Source organism: Vicugna pacos, chromosome 14 (genome assembly GCF_048564905.1).
Source record: "Vicugna pacos chromosome 14, VicPac4, whole genome shotgun sequence".
NCBI classification, from domain to species: Eukaryota; Metazoa; Chordata; class Mammalia; order Artiodactyla; family Camelidae; genus Vicugna; species Vicugna pacos.
In genome coordinates this window covers 65269594-65281807 of record NC_133000.1, presented here as the reverse complement: position 1 = coordinate 65281807, position 12214 = coordinate 65269594, and the positions used below count along the sequence as shown (strand labels likewise).

At 42.9% G+C, this 12214-nt stretch overlaps 1 long non-coding RNA gene across 1 annotated transcript in view; it reads right to left on the bottom strand.

The window, feature by feature from the left end:
* Positions 1 to 9128: 9128 nt before the first annotated feature.
* The window catches only part of LOC140701177 (uncharacterized), a 43508-nt gene continuing 40422 nt past the window's right edge, over positions 9129 to 12214 (bottom strand). Inside the window, exons 2-3 of the long non-coding RNA XR_012080095.1 lie at positions 10191 to 10262; positions 9129 to 9359 (exon numbers count right to left, since the gene is read on the bottom strand). This is a non-coding gene — a long non-coding RNA (uncharacterized lncRNA). The remainder of the gene's footprint in view (positions 9360 to 10190; positions 10263 to 12214) is intronic.

Genomic DNA, 12214 nt, shown 5'->3' with positions numbered 1-12214 from the left:
TCTCAGCTGGGAGGGCCTGGAAGCAATGACACCCCAGTAGCAATGAGCACACCTAGGGCCACCTATTAGCTTCTAACACCATTCTCCAATAAAAGGAACCAGGACTTCTTAAAAAATTGGCTGATTCCAGGGCTGGGACAGGGATTATGTAGGATGAGCCTGGAACATCTGGTAATGCCAAAAAATCAGAAAGTTCTCCAAAAAAAAAAAAATGACAGGGTATACAAAAGGGACAAGGAAGACAACCCGAAAGAGTTCCCAGTGGCCAAAGCTAGAAGAATTTGAGCAACAATAATGTGGTATTGGATTATAACCCAATATAGCAAATAAACATGCATGAATCTATAACAATATAAATGACTGACTAAATAAATAAATGCGGAAGAAGAGGCAAGTCTCCCATACAGACGAATCTCAAATAATTTATGTAGATTCTCCCCCGGCAAAGAGGTTGAGTGTCGGCTGCACTTGGTGACTTGCTTCCAACAAGGAGAGAACAGCAAGTCAGGGGGAAAAGCACAGTGGAGAATCCTGGCAAGTGCGACCTGAGCCAGGTGAGGAAGGCTGGCGTCATCCGTGGTAAGTCATGCTGAGAGCAAGTGAATGTCCCCTTGATCTGATTTGATGAGAATGACACTTGGCCTCTGTTGTCCTCCTTCCCGGTACCAAGGAACCTAGTTTAACCATGAGTAAAACAGCAGCCAAAGCCAACAAGAGGGACTGTCTACAAAATACCGGACTAGTACTCCTCAAACTGCCACGGTCCTGGAAAACAAGGAGACTCAGAAACTGTCACAGACCAGAGGAGGCTCAGCAGACATGATGACTAAATGCAATGTGACATTCTCGACTGAAAACCAGATCAGAACATGGACATTAAGAGAAGCCTGGTGAAATGCAAATAAAGTCTGGAGTTTCACTGATAGTATCTACCAATGTCGGCTCCTTATTTGGGACGCATGTATCATGGTGATGTTAAGCTAATAACAACATCTTACTGAGACTGGATGAGGGTGCACAGCAGTCCCCTGTACTGTCTCTGCAAGTCTACCCCTGCACCATCGACGAATCTAAAACTATTCTAAAGTGAAAAGTCTATTTAAAAGCAAACAAACAAAAAAAGACCCTAAGGAGCTTCCTGATCCAGGAGGGGACATACATCCTCTGCTTGGAACACTCCAACGCTGGTAAACTCTTAGTTTTCCTTCACACCTCAGCTAAAGTGCGACTTCCTGAAAACTATTCCTAATTCCTAACTTGGGTCCCCTCTTTGTTACTTCTCACACCATCCTTTCCTCATTATTCCCAGCAAATATGCCACTGTATTTTCACTGGGTGAAGGCTGGTTAAAATCTCTCTTCCTGAACACACTCTAAGCTCCATGAGGACAGACACCATGTCTGTTTTGCTCCTCACGTAGCAGACAATGTGGCACGTAGCCGCTGTACAATATATCGTTTTGAAAAGAAAGGAGGAAAAAGGGAGGAAGGAGGAGATGGAGGAAAATGAGAGGAAAACAGGAAGAGAGAGAAGGAAGGAAGAGTGGATATATATTACAACAGAGCAAATATCGTAGGATGAAGAGAATCAGACTGGGCAAGTGGAAAGTGAGTCATGGACAGATGGGGTGCAGAGGATTTCTGGGGCACAGCAATTCTGTAAGATAGTCTAATGGTGAATACATGTCATTATACATTTGTCAAACACACAGAAGATACAGTATCAAGAGTGAACCCTGATATGAACTACAGATGAGGGTGGTAACAAGGTGGCCAGTAAAGTTGTTATGTGGGGGGCAGATATGTCACCCCAAAATGTCTCTTTCACATGAGGATTATTCCGAGCTAAAGACACACAGGAAGAAACTTTGAGCTTCCCACTAACCGTCTGAAGGATTATAGAGAGAGGACATATTCCAGGACGGGAACTGTCACCATAGGTCACAATAATATGAATGAGGTGTGATAGACAGGGAGAAACCAGCCAAGTCTGTTTGTTAAAATTCCTCTCTGTGTCCCATTGTCTCTGCACAGCCCAAGCAAACATGTATTTACCAAACATTTGCTTTTTCATCTCCAAGTGAATTTCTTTCCTCCTCTTGAAGTCCCAAACCACCACCCCCAACATCCTCTTTTGTCTTTAACTGAAGATGGTATCTGAGGTGAGGGTTTCATTTCTTTTCGGCCGTTTCGGTGAGTTTTTCAGTTTTTCTAGGTCTCTCCCATGTATTCATGTTATTAAACTTTTGTCTGATTTCACTCCTGTTAATCTGTCTCATGTCAGTTTAAACCTTAGTCCAGCCAGAAAAACCCAGAAGAATAAAGTGTCCTTCTCCCTTTCAGTAACAAACATATGACTCTGGTGGGGGATGTTGACAGTGGGAGAGATTATACAAGGTGAGGACGGGGGTATTTGCAAACTCTGTATCTTCCTCTCAATTTCCCAGTAAGCCTAAAACTGGTCTAAAATTAAAGTCTATTTTAAAAAAATAGTCAACTTTCCAAAATATAAGCGATACGTTTTATAAAACATATTCGTGTATTTGCACACATGTACATGTTCTTATACACAAAAAATACTTCACACACATACATAAAACATGTGTACAAAAATCTTCTTTCCAAAAGATCACCATTGGACAGGGTTCATTTTGCTTCTTTGTTTTCTTTTGTTTACTCTTTGCCCTCTAAGAACACCACTGCAGACCCCAGGTCCAAAACGCTGATGGAATCCATACTTTGTGAGAATTGCAATCTTTTATTTCAAGGCATGCCCATTTTTTTTTAACATGTTGCCAATCGCTTTACATATTTCCTATGTGTCTCTAAATATATATTTTATACCACCTTGCAATTAAATCTTCAACAGATACAGTTCAACAACATCCGGGGGCGGGAAGGGACGCACTGACTCGTGGGCGATAAAAATTCACAGTAAAGCCACAGATGTAGCAGAGTGAGAATTACCGTGCCAGCAGGAACTGGAGATAAAAGAGGATTACACATGATGAAATGTAGTAATTGACTAGAAGTCACCGAAAAATACCAGATGGATATCACTGCTCTGTATAACTCTAATGTGCCTGTAGACTTTATTGAGTATCACTAGAGGTTCACTTTTAGTATTTTCTTGAGTGTAATCGAAGTTTATTGATATACTATTATTGCCCAGTTTAGATGTGAACATAAAAAAATACAGTTTGATATAGTTGTGTCTCCATAGAAATCTTGGGCTTTGCAGCTTAAAATAAAAGCTCATAGTAATAATTGCCATAATATTTATTCCTCTTCCTCCATTAGACCTTTACGTAGAATATGGACAGTAACTCCTCCAGATAGCATTGAAATTGCAGGGATATTTTCAGGAGTGATTGGCGCATAAAAGCTCAGACATGCAATTTTGGATACTACCAAGGGAGACTTACAAAGGATTTTTATGTCGAAGGTAAAAGAAAACAAATTTATATGCTGAAATGAGTTGCCATGGGTGGTGCAGTTCCCTATTAGTTATCATGGGTTTATTTCCCATTTCGTTTTCAATACAGGAAGAGTATAAAAATAACTGTCCATCTGAGCTAGAATATTCGTTCTGTAAACACAGAAGCCTCAGATCTCAACAAAAGACCTCTCAGCATAATAAGCAAAGGCCATTTCCCTCCACAACAAACATTTTAAATTAAGCTGGAAATAATGGGTGTGAAAATGATTGCTTCTCAGAGCAGCAAAGAAAAACTCTTGGTGGGAATTCCAGGTACAGCTCGGCTCATATCACTGACAAGTTAGTATAAACCGGTAAGAAGCTACTTCAAGGCCCAAGTCAAAGGGCCATGCAACTTGATTATGTTTTCACAAGCTGAAAATCAGATTCCATTACTAAGGGAAACAGCTGAACCTTGAACTCTGGCGAGGTGCTCCAAGTAAAGTTAAGAAAGGAATGTATGGTCTGGGCGGTAGAACCTGAGACTTCCCAGAGGAAACAGAGAGGGGAGGTAACTCCCAACTGAGGCAGGCTCCTCTCCATCCCCCCTACCCCTTCTCCAAACCCACAGGCACACACTCCAGCCTCAGGGCACACATCACAGGTCCTATCCAACCCACGTTTTCCGTGGGCTGCCCCTTCAGTGTTGACAGCAATGTGCTAGCGCAGCTGAAGTCTGGCCGGCACCTCCCTTATACTTCCAACCCTGCAGCAGTGTGGCTCCAGGGCTTCGTCCTGGAGGGGACCCTCCTGGAGAGCTCCTCAGCCCCACACCACACCCAGTGACTCAGAATCTCAGGAATCTCTGCATTTTTAATGAGCTTGCAGGGGAAGCTCACTCACAGAAAGGTGTAAGAAGCACTGACGTAGTGTTTACCCAGACCTGCTTCTGAACAGAAGGGAAACCAGGTAAGGGAAGAGTGGGCACAACATTACAAGAAGGAAAAATCTTCTAGACGTATGGTGCCTAACTCTGTGTTTGGCTCTTGATATGCATGCTTGAATAAATAATGAAAAAAATTCAAATGAGTAAAAGACTCACTTCTTTCATGCAGGCATCCGTGTATTTTCACAAATATGTTAAACATATCCACACCTACTTCTTATCTATTTGGGGGGAAATTAATTCAACTTTATAAGTAGTTTGCTATTTTAAGACTGGGATATCCACAGGCTGGCCCAGAAACTCTGTAGAGCTGCCTGGACTGGACCAACCGGGAAGAGGGGGAGAAGAAGAAAGCAAAAGAGACTTGCTGAAGCCTTGAGCGACTCAGCACAGCGGGGCGGTCTGGACTCTGCAACACCCAGGTGGGGAACATGTCTTGTCTCTGTTTTTTTGCTATGATCACAGAGTTAGGAGAATTACGCTGAGAACCACAACGATAAGCCATATGCCATTACTATCACTGTTCTGCACGGGCAAACCTTTCCCATCCGGCATGTTCGCCCCTTTTCCTTGTTTACTCTCCTCTTCCCATACGTACGTGTCCAACACGTAACATGGGTTTCAGTTTGGGACCGGGGTCTGTGTGCAGCAAGTGCAGATGCCAACACCAGATTTGTTTTTGTTTTTTGTTTTCCCCTGAGAAATCAAAGTACATTCACTCAACAACAGAATTGAGCACTGACTTGAGCCCAGGTTCTGTGTTAGGCTCTGGAGACATCAAACTGTATGAAATACAGCCCATGCCCAAGGAGTCTTCCTTGAGGGGTGAACTGTGACCCCCTAAACCTGTAAGGTGAAGCCCTAAACCCCAGTACCTTGTGCTCTATTAGGAAACAGGGAGTATTTAAAGACATCTTTAAGTTGAAGGCATCATTTTGTCTTTATGTCATAAAAACCATACATCTTTACGATATAAAGACATAAAGACACTCAGTCCACAGTACCTTGTTGTAACAGCCATCGCAAAACTCACACAGGAAAAAACACAAACACAAAAACAGCCAGTTTTGCCTCCCATTCCAACTCTGATTCGTTTTGCAAAGACCTGAATAAGGAACTGTTCCCTCTCCCTCCCATGGCCCTTGCTGAGAACACGAGAGCACTGATGTAACACCCCGAGTCTCCAAGGGAAGGGCCCCTTGTCTTAACCAAACCTCACCCTTCACCTTCACCTCTGTGGAGTGGGAATGAGAAGTCCTGGGGACCCTCTCAGGCTGGCAGGTCATCCTCATGATTCACACATACAGACCTCAGGACTCACAGACTGGCTGGTCACAGCCACAAAAATCTTGTCACATGGAATGCTGGAGACCAAATTCTGTGTTCCTGGTCCTGAGTGCAATGCTCTGTGGGTTGCTATTTTTAAGAGTTGTCAAAGGATATAGAACAAGATCATATAACATTATTATTATTATTATTATTATTATTATTATTATTACCATTAACACTTATAATTCTCTTCAGGGTCAACTTGTTGTATAAAGCATTTAAGCATTCTCTCATCCAACAAATATTTGTGAGGTACCTGCTGTCTTTCAGGGACTGGAATTGGAAAGTTTCTCCATTCATCCTGACAGCTGTATATACTGAGAACTCTCTCCGTTCCAGGCACCTTGATCTGTGCTGGGTGTGATTCGGGGTATCAAAGCCTTAGCTACCATACTTGTGGGGCTCACCGTCTTTCCTACCTCTGGTTTCCATGAGGAAATCCTACTGCAGACACTCCTGGCCTCCTGCCCCACTACTAAGCCCTCCCTGAGGAGGCAGAAGGACTCACCTGCTAGTTTGGTTCAAGTCTCCACCGTGTGGAGCTAAACTCTCAAAGATTCCAGTGCAGACAGAGGACGGCGGCATCTGTCCTCTTCCTCTTCCACCTCGTCCAGCAGAAACAGCCATCTGGTTGAGTGTAGATGCTCTGAAGACTCTCAGTTTCTCTCAGAAGGGCTGTCTGAGGACTCAACAGAGGGAAAGGGAGGTGTTCACCCACCTGGGCACAGACATCAACCTTCACCTTCTAGTTCCACGTCCTAGCCTCTGATGGTGATACTTCAGTTTTCCCATCGTGACTCTCCATATCTTATTTTCCAGCCAATCCAAAACTTAGATGGAGAAGGGGGTGATGTATAATTCCCTCAAAGATACCAATAGCACCTGAATAGAGGAAACAGAATTTTTTAAAATGTAAGCCAACCCCTAATAAGACAGTTACCAACGGTACAATTTGGCACATGCCCTGCCTTCAAGGACCTTACAATCTATTAGGGAAAATGAGTCGTGAGTACACATGATTTTAATACACAGCACACTGTGGCACTAAAGAGACAGAAAGTGCTATGGGACCATGAGAGAGAAAGCAGGGGTGAAATGTACATAGAAACTAAATCACTTGATCAGCCAGCCCTCTTTGGTGTGTGTTTCTGTGGCAACTCCCATGTACCTTCTGTGACAATGTCACTCAGGGATTCATAACAGCGAAGGTGACAGAGTAACTCCATGTTCCCTGACGAATCCTGGCACCATTGTGACTTCTTATTCTATCTTGTTTCTTGGGTTAGACAGAAATTTATGTTTTGATTATTCCCTGATAATTCATGTCATAATAGCAATAATTAAAACTTCACAGTTTCAGCTTTTCCCTTCTTCAGTTTTTAATCTCACAGCTTGAAAAAAAATGTTTCAGGCTTTCGAGAATTGCACGAAAATATGGTGCAAAAGCCATAGGACATGCAACTTCATCACAACAAACTGGGTGAAAAAGAGAGAGAAGAGAGCTTGAAATAATAGGGCAAAGCACAAACTAAAATTTAGGGGACTGCGGGGATCATAGATAAAATCCATGGCCCTGCCCTCAAATTTTTCATTATTGCTATAAGGACTGTCTTTATTTGGACCACGCAGTATATGATGGGTATAATTCCAGAGGGCTCTCTGATGCAATGTTCCTTTTCTGTAGAAGGGGAAACAGTATGTGGGCTTTGATCTAGCTCTCAGAAGCACCTGGATTCAGCCTGAGAGATCACAACTGTTCTCTGCTCTCTCCTAGCTTGTCAGCCCTGTGTACCAGACTGTGGTTACACTAACGCCCTTCTAAATGACTCGTCTGAAGAACTCGTCATGCATGTAGAGTTCCCTTGTCTTTATGAGTCACTGAGACCTCACCATCACAGTCCTGCTTCTCACGATCCTCCGCCTTATTAGGAAAATTCCTAACGGTGTCGATGAGTGTGTCACACTAAAAAAGGTGGAGGCAGAGAGACAAGGGCACCTGGTGTGAGTGTCAACAACTGTCCCCACCAGCCCACAGTCGTATTTGTCAGCCTGGCCTGCTCCCACGTGCTCACACCCACCCATACTTGTTACACATCCCCCACCCCAGGTCACAGTTGGTTGGACTAGAATTTTAGGCAGTGGGTCCAGGCTGGGCCAGGGTCCCTTCTCTGGGAATCTGGGATCGAGGGGGCCAAGGACGTGCTTTGAGGCTGGATCCGCACTTCCCATAGACAGAGCAGCAGGGAGAGCCGGCGGACCCAAAAGAATGAAGAACAAACCACAGAGAAACAGAGCCCAAGAGATGGGCAAAAACATTCCCTGGGATTTTAGTACAATTCCTGGCTCCTGTAATGATCGTTTCTGAATCCCAGCCCATCCCTGACCTTAAGTTCTATAAAACATACCTGCTTGTTGTTAAAAGATAAACTGAGGCATATTAAAAGTTTTAAGAGATTACATGAGCAAAAATCATTCCAGGCAGCGCCACACCGTTAGGAGGGCTCCACCATCAGGAGCTGGGGAGAGGCTTTTGTAGGGAAAAGACAGCAGCAAAACAAGGAAACGACTGATTGGCTGGAGCTTGAAGCCTACTTAGTTAGCTGTTTGTGATTGGTTGTCCTTAGGTTTCGTAACCTTGAGGCATTTGCAGGCTCCATCGATTTTGGCTTGCTTACTATGCCACCGCACAGAGCATTAGAGCTACCTCAGTCTTACGGCCTCCTTATTTAATTAACGTAACACTGTGCTCTCATAATAAATTCCCCCCCTTTTTTTCCGCTTAAATTGTTTTAGTTACTTGAAATCCAGAGATCAATTCAGTGCAGAGCTGTTGTAAAAAATCCCTGGGCGTGTAAGTTGTAGCAAAAGTCATAATGAACAGTAATGCCTTACACACAGGTGATGTCACTCTCCCTGTGAATTCCCTAGGACACACGAACAGTGCCTGTAAGCAACTCATTTTATATCAATAGACATTCTCCAACCCGAACTCGAGTGCCCTCAGCCCCTCCTGGAAAATACGGCTGCTTGTCATTGGCTTGGCTCTGCCCAGTCACTCCTGTCTCCATGAAGATAATGGTTCGGGACAGTGCAACTCGGATAAAAACCACCAGTCTCAGCAGCATGCAGCCCAGAACATCAAAACCCAATGGCACTCGTTCACATCAGTCACCAGTGGCTCCACTTAACAGCCTTTTTGAAGAAAAAAGAGGAGAAAAGAGCATTCTTGTTGCTGCATTGAGGAGTGTGAAAACGACCATTTGTATAACACAGCTTCTGCCGTGAACACTGAGATGCCTACAACGTAGATGGAGATCAAAACAGCGCCGGCAAACGAATGCCAAAGTGTCTCAAGAAGAACACCCAAGGCTTTGTTTTCGGATTTATTTAAAAGGCTCACAGGTTGCAAGCATCCTTTCTTTCTCATTTCCAAAGGGTTTGTCATGCCTGCCCCGCGCCAGTGCGGCTGAGCTGGATCTCCGGTGCCCTTCTTTAAAGCGTGCATAAAGCAGAGATGCCCAGAGCTTGCCCAGAGCAGTAGACCCGGCCCCAGCTGCCACAGTCCTGGAATGCGGGCCACCGTGGGCTGCAGAGCAATGAAAGCCCAGGATCAGGCATCTCCGACGCTTTGATTTTCAAGAACAGCTTGACACCCATAGCAACGTGGCTAACGTGAAAAACACAAGATAAAAACATTCCATTTAATTAAAAGCCTACAGTTCAATGGTAGCATAATTATTACAAGTGCATTTTATGGCTGTCTGCTTTCATTTTGGGTACATAAATTAATATGCAAATTACCAGCCCCTCTCGTCTTCTTAAGAAGTTCTCTCTATCAATCTTTTCTCCGACATGTCAATTGCATAAAGCACGGCTTTTTAAATGCAAAATAAAATTCACATTTATGGTTCTTCTGAAGTCTCCCTGTGCTGGCAAGCTTTGTTTTAGATGAAGAGTGTTTAATTAACAGAGCACACCTCTCTCTGAAGGCCTTCAGGACCACAGAGAGGAGGCCAAGACATTCTACAGTTGTCTGGCTAATCAGGATTAAAGACTATTTTCCATCTCAAGGACCACCTATCAAGGTATTTGTAGTTTTCCATTCATCCCTTCAAGGACTTTGTTATGGGAAAATATTGTTCTGATTTACAAAAAAGCAAACTCCCAAACCGTGACAGATGAATTTAGTATTATTCACTGGGAAATTCTATAACAAATTACTTGAGATGGTTTGTAGGTATTTAGGAAATTCTTTGCACTCAGACAGCGGACCCAAGGAAGTGGTGTGAGCTTTCAGAACAAGACGTGCCCAACTGACCTCATTTCCCTCTTTGGGAGAGTTACTAACTGGCATAACAGGAACACTCCATAAATATAATATATCTCACTGTCAATGAGGCTTTTGGAAAAATCTTTTGTGATTTCCTAGTAGACGTTATATAGTAGATGAACCAGTTGTTTGAACAGTCACATGCATTTTTATTGGACTAGCAGGGACCTGAAGGTGGGAGATCCAGGTAAGCTCTGACTCCAAACTTGGTATCGTTCCATCATCATCTCTAGCGTTGGCCTGAATAAAGTGAAGAAAACCAGAACGTCACCCTCAAATATGCCTCTTTGACAAAAGAATTATTTTGAACTGAAGGCAGTTAAGCAGCAGCAATCATGGAAAAAGCTTGCTGCCTCTCCCCCGATTTGCCAAAAGCAGGACATCAGTTTACAAAGGGGTGCCTCTTCTCCTCTCTACCAGGAAAGACAAAAGTTGATCACTGGTGACACCTGTAGGCCCTCATCAGCCTGGAGATGGCACCAGAGGAATCTATGGAATCAACTTTACTGACTAACCTTCATCTACCATTAGTTTTCTATGCATCTGACTTCCCTCGATTTGTTGCCCCAAGGGTCACAATGTCCCTTTCCTTTGTCTTGTCACTTGTCTAAAAACATATTGTTCCTGTGCTAACATACTACATAAACTCAGGTTCTAACCAAACCTTTGAGTGTCTCCTGCCTGGGTACTCCCTGTGTTACATTTATGGTGCACATGTGAAGAAGCCTCTGTTCATTTTCCTTCTGTTAATCTGAAAGTCTCACTTAAAGGGCTCCAGATGGAGCACCTAAGACGAGCAGAGGAAGAGACTTTTCCTTCCCTACAAAAGTCGGAGGAAATCTGCTTGAATGATGTAGAAATGTCTCAGTACTAGAAGGGACAACCAATACGCTCTTTGTTAGAATTAAAACTCCTGAAATTAAAACATCTCTGGAGACTGAGCCTATTCAATGAAAAAAAAAACCATTTTAAAGAACAAGAATGACTTAACAGTTCATTGGGGGCGGGGAGAAAGTTTTGGTTGCCTGTGAATCCAAGAGTGCCTATTAGCTTGATGTGGATGAATACGTAACAATAACAGGTTTCATTAAAATAAGAATTTTTATAGAATATAAGCTAAATGAGGGCCCAGACTTCATCTTTCTCAGTGCCAGTGCCAAGAACAGTGACACACAGTAGGGACTCAATAAACATTTACTGGATAAAGAACATACTTTCCATCTATCTTTTAAAAATATAAATAGAACTTGCATTGATTGTAGAAAATTTGGAAAGCATTTTAAAGCACAAAGAAGAAATACAAATCACCCTGAGTCCTGAGATAATCTCTTAATAGGTTAGTATATTTCTTTCAAGTCTTTTTCTTCATGCACTTTTCACATGGTCTAAATAAACAATTTTCTATCCTAGCTTATCTACATTATAAAAATTATTTTCTAAATCATTAAAAATCTTCATAAATGCAATTTATGTAACTATATAACAGTCCATTTTGTGGATGTACCACCACTAACTGTTGGCTATTGAGGTTGTTTCAAAATGTTTTATATATTTAAACAACACTGTGGAAAGTACCCCTCTGTGTGAAGCTTTTTCTGTTTCAGAATGAGTTAGAACTTTCTTGCAGTTGGAGATCTTCAGAAGTAAAGCAAGTTCCTTTATGAAGATAGGCAAGGATAGACAATGCCTTCCAGGGAAGTAACGGAGAAAACAGTTAATTTTGGTGAAGTATGAGCTCTGGAACCTCAGATTTCTGTCTGACTTTGGCCCCACTGTACAACAGCTCCATATCTAGTTTTCTCAAAGCCAAGGCTGTTTCCTAGCCTATAAAATGGGAGCAATAATATGGACTTCGCTGGATTGCTACGAAGGAAAGGGGGAAATATTGCCTAAAGTCCTGATGTAGTAACTCAGGACATGGTGGCTGTTGTAATTGCTGTTTCTATCCTTCTTACTATATGATTTTTCAGGTGCATGCATCTTGCTTTTGATTTGGATAGATCTGACCATACAGAATGCTGGATGAGGCTGTGCAGCTGGACCAATTCCACCATTTGCAGGGCCTAGTGCAAAGTGACAATTATTAAGATTTTCAAGATGGCAACAGCAGAACATTAAAGGGAGCACAGGACTCTTCTAAGCACAGGGCCCTGGGCGAGTGGCACTAGTCTGCACTAGTGCACACAGCAGCC